We start from the raw sequence: 5,510 nt of genomic DNA on the forward strand, positions 1-5,510 counted from the left end.
TGTTTGCTTATAGAAGGATGCCATTTGGGCTGTGTAATGCGCCTGCAACCTTCCAGAGATGCATGCTCTCTATTTTCTCTGATATGGTGGAAAAATTTCTGGAAGTCTTCATGGATGACTTCTCAGTATATGGAGACTCATTCAGCTCCTGTCTTGATCACCTGAAACTTGTCCTGAAGAGATGCCAAGAGACCAACCTAGTCTTAAATTGGGAAAAATGTCACTTCATGGTGACTGAAGGAATTGTCCTTGGGCATAAAATCTCAAACAAGGGAATAGAGGTGGATCAAGCAAAAATAGAGGTAATTGAAAAATTACCACCACCTGCCAATGTTAAGGCAATCAGAAGCTTTCTGGGGCATGCAGGATTCTATAGGAGGTTTATAAAGGATTTTTCAAAAATCGCAAAACCTCTAAGCAATCTGCTAGCTGCTGACACGCCATTTGTGTTTGACACAGAGTATCTGCAGGCGTTTGAAACGCTGAAAGCTAAGCTGGTCACAGCACCAGTTATTTCTGCACCAGACTGGACATTACCATTTGAGCTAATGTGTGATGCCAGTGATCACGCCATTGGTGCAGTATTGGGACAGAGGCATGACAAGCTTCTGCATGTCATTTATTATGCTAGTCGCGTTTTAAATGATGCCCAGAAAAATTACACAACCACAGAAAAAGAATTACTTGCAGTGGTTTACGCCATTGACAAGTTCAGATCATACTTAGTAAGATCAAAAGTGATCGTGTATACTGACCATGCTGCTCTTAAATATCTACTCACAAAGCAGGATTCAAAACCCAGGCTCATCAGATGGGTGTTGCTTCTGCAAGAGTTTGATATAGAAATAAGAGACAGAAAAGGGACAGAGAACCAAGTGGCTGATCATCTGTCCCGGATAGAGCCAGTAGAAGGGACGTCCCTCCCCTCTCTTGAGATCTCTGAGACTTTTCCGGATGAGCATTTATTTTCCATCCAGGAAGCACCATGGTTTGCCGATATTGCAAACTATAAAGCTGCAAGGTTCATACCCAAGGAGTACAACAGGCAACAAAAGAAAAAATTAATCACTGATGCAAAGTACTACTTGTGGGATGAACCCTATCTCTTTAAGAGATGTGCAGACGGAAAAATCCGTAGGTGTGTTCCTAGAGAAGAAGCGCAGAGGATCCTATGGCATTGCCATGGATCTCAATATGGAGGCTATTTCGGGGGTGAGCGAACAGCCACCAAGGTCCTCCAATGTGGCTTCTATTGGCCCACACTCTATAGAGATTCCCGGGAGTTTGTACGTAACTGTGACAGTTGCCAAAGAGCTGGTAATCTGCCCCATGGTTACGCTATGCCTCAACAAGGAATCTTGGAGATTGAGTTGTTTGACGTATGGAGAATTGACTTCATGGGACCTTTCCCACCATCATTCTCAAACACTTATATTCTGGTGGCAGTTGACTATGTATCAAAATGGGTTGAGGCCATTGTCACACCCACCAATGATACTAAAACAGTGCTGAAGTTCCTCCAGAAACATATCTTTAGCAGGTTTGGTGTCCCTAGAGTACTGATCAGTGATGGGGGCACTCACTTCTGCAACAAACAACTTTACTCTGCCTTGGTTCGGTATGGGATTCACCACAAGGTAGCTACTCCATATCATCCACAAACTAATGGGCAAGCTGAAGTCTCTAACAGAGAATTAAAGAGAATCCTAGAACGGACAGTAAGTACCTGTAGAAAGGATTGGGCACGGAGCTTGGATGATGCTCTGTGGGCTTACAGAACAGCATTCAAGACCCCTATAGGGACCTCTCCATACCAACTTGTGTATGGTAAGGCATGTTACCTACCCGTGGAACTGGAACATAAAGCCTACTGGCCAACCAGATTCCTAAACTTTGATGCCAAATTAGCAGGAGAAAAAAGATTTCTCCAGCTAAATGAGCTAGAGGAATTCAGATTCACTGCTTTCGAAAATGCCAAGCTTTATAAAGAGAAATAAAAAAAGTGGCATGATAGAAAACTGTCATCTAGAATCTTTGAACTAGGACAGAAGGTTCTGCTGTTTAACTCTAGACTCAGGCTATTCCCCGGGAAACTGAAATCCCGGTGGAGGGGACCATATGTGATTGCAAGTGTATCACCATATGGTTATGTGGAGCTTCAAGATATTGATTCTGATAAGAAGTTCATTGTCAATGGACAGAGAATCAAGCACTATCTTGAAGGCAACGTTGAGCAAGAGTGCTCAAGGCTGAAGCTAAATTAAAAGCTCAGCAAGGTCCAGCTAAAGACAATAAAGAAGCGCTTGCTGGGAGGCAACCCAGCCATGGGGCATCAATCCTCTAAGCATTTTGCCCTATTTTTATTTTTATTTGTTTATATAAAGTTCATTAATAACAAGGTAAAAGAATCAATTGCATAAGTTCACAGGGTTACAGAAGGAATCTGCACACAAAACAGAGAAAAAGAGCTCACTGGCAAGAAAACGCCAGTAAGAGCCTGTTTTGGGCGTTCAGCACCCAAAAGAGGCATCCAGTGGGCGCTGAACGCCAGTAAGGATAGCTATCTGGCGTTCAACGCCAGAAAAGGGCAACAACTTGGCGTTGAACGCCCAGGAGAGCAGCATTTGGGCGTTGAACGCCCAAAACAGGCAGCGTTTGGGTGTTCAAATGCCAGGTTGATGGGAAGGAGGTAAATTCGTTTCTTCTTCATATTTTTCATTCTAATTTTAATTTCCATGTTTCAAATCATGATTTCTTGCATACACATGTTAAGAACCCTGATTTCTAAAATCCTTAATTTCTAAAAATCCTACTTTAAAAATATCAAATGTATCTTAATCCATAAGCACAAATCCTCTTTTTCAATCCAATTCAACTCTTTTCCAAAAATCTTTTCAACTCATCAATATCTTTTTCAAATGTCCACATTATCTTTTTCAAAATCTAGATTTATCTTTTTCAAAAAATTTTTCATATCTTTTCAATTTTAAACTATATCCTCTCTTATCATATCTTCTATCTTATCTTTTCCAAATCAATCTTTTTTTATCATATCTTTTCTAAATTTTCGAACCCACCCCCTCCCTTTAAATATGGGTTCGGCCTCCCCCCCTTCCATCAACAATTGCACCTAGCTCTCCTTCTATCCCTCTCCTTTCTTTTCTTTTGCTTGAAGACAAGCAAACCTCTAAGTTTGGTGTGTTTATCCGTAATCACTAAGATCATGGCTCCTAAGGGAAAACAACCCACTTCAAGAGGCAAGAAAGAGAGCGTTCCAAAATCACTTTGGAATCAAGGGAAGTTCTTAGCTAAAGAACATTCAGACCATTATTACAAAATAATGGGTCTAAGATCAGTGATCCCGGAAGTTAGATTTGATCTGAAAGAAGACGAATATCCGGAGATCCAGGAGCAAATTCGAATCAAGAACTGGGAGGTCCTAGCTAATCCTGAGACGAAAGTGGGAAGGAATATGGTCCAGGAGTTCTATGCTAACATGTGGCAGACAGACAAGCAAAAACTATCTGGAACTGCTTTCTATGAATATCGGACCATGGTCAGAGGAAAGATTGTTCATACCAACCCTGACAAGATCATGGAGATCTTAAAGCTACCTCAGCTGAAAGATGATCCAGACTCTTTCAACAGGAGAATGATGAGAACAGACAAGGGCCTGGATAAGATTCTAGAGGATATATGTATCCCTGGAGCCAGGTGGACCACCAGCACGAAGGGTGTCCCAAATCAACTCAAAAGAGAAGATCTCAAACCAGTCGCCAGAGGATGGCTGGACTTCATTGGGCATTCTCTGCTGCCCACCAGCAACCGTTCTGAAGCCACTGTTAAAAGAGCAGTGATGATCCATTGCATCATGATGGAAAAAGAAGTGGAAGTTCATCAACTGATTTCAACTGAATTCTACAAAATTGCTAATAAAAATTCTAAAGAGGCCAGGTTGGCTTACCCAAGCTTGATTTCTCTGCTCTGCAAGGACGCTGGAGTAAGGATGGGAATAACTGAGTATATCTCAATTGAGAAACTAATCACCAAAGCATCAATGGAAAAACAACAAGCATAGGATGACCCCATCAAGAAGAAAACACAGGAATTTCTCCCAGAAATCCCTCAATCTGAATATTGGGAGTATCTTGAAACATCAGTTACCAAGATGCAAGAAGCTATGGAACAAATAATAAAGGAACAAAAGGAACAAAGTCAAATTATTTGCTATTTGATTAAAGAACAGGAAGAGCAAGGGTGTTACTTGAGGGAATTGAAGCGCCAGAAGTTATCTCTTGAAGGACCAAGCACCCCACAGATCCGAGGAACATCCACTTCCCAGAACAAAGGTTGTTAAATTCCAATTTCTGCTTTAACTTTGTGATAGTTGTCATTATAAGAGTTTACCTTAGGAGTCATATAGTAGTAATTAGTGTCTATTTTGATTTTACCTCCAATTAAGTTATAGTTTATTTTTCTCATCATCAGCAAACATGAATAAAATAGTAGATCTTTTGAATAAGAGGCAATAAAATTCGAGTTTTTAATAAGAAAAATTCTAATTAGTAACATGTGGTGGCAATGCTTTCTGTCTTCTGAATGAATGCTTGAACAGTGCATATGTCTTTTAAATTTGTTGTTTAAGACTATTAAATATGTTGGCTCTTGAAAGAATGATGAACATGAGACATGTTATTGATAATCTGAAAAATCATAAAAATGATTCTTGAAGCAAGAAAAAGCAGCAAAGAACAAAGCTTGCAGAAAAAAAAAAGAGAAAGAAAGAGAAAGCAAGCAGAAAAAGCCAAAGCTCTTAAAACCAAAAGGCAAGGGTAACAGAAAAGATCCCAAGGCTTTGAGCATCAGTGGATAGGAGGGCCTAAGGGAATAAAATCCTGGCCTAAGCGGCTAAACCAAGCTGTCCCTAGTCATGTGCTTGTGGCGAGAAGGTGTCAAGTGAAAACCTGAGACTGAGCGGTTAAAGTCAAGGTCCAAAGCAAAAAGAAGAGTGTGCTTAAGAACCCTGGACACCTCTAATTGGGGACTTTAGCAAAGTTGAGTCGCAATCTAAAAGGGTTCACCAAATTATGTGTCTGTGGCATTTATGTATCCGGTGGTAATACTGGAAAACAAAGTGCTTAGGGCCACGGCCAAGACTCATAAAGTAGCTGTGTTCAAGAATCATCATACTGAAATAGGAGAATCAATAACACTATCTGAATTCTAAGTTCCTATAGATGCCAATCACTCTGAGCTTCAATGGATAAAGTGAGATGCCAAAACTGTTCGGAAGCAAAAAGCTACTAGTCCCGCTCATCTAATTAGAATCTGAGCTTCACTCAAAAACTATGAGATATTATTGCTTCTTGACTTATTAGTCTTCTATTTTATTTGTCTAGTTGCTTGAGGACAAGCAACAGTTCAAGTTTGGTGTTGTGATGAGCGGATATATTATACGCTTTGTGGGGTTAATTTCATATAGATTTTAGTATGTTTTAGTTGGTTTTTAG

The sequence above is a fragment of the Arachis ipaensis genome, chromosome B2, assembly GCF_059453495.1.
Source record: "Arachis ipaensis isolate K30076 ecotype BB chromosome B2, ASM5945349v1, whole genome shotgun sequence".
Taxonomy (NCBI): Eukaryota; Viridiplantae; Streptophyta; class Magnoliopsida; order Fabales; family Fabaceae; genus Arachis; species Arachis ipaensis.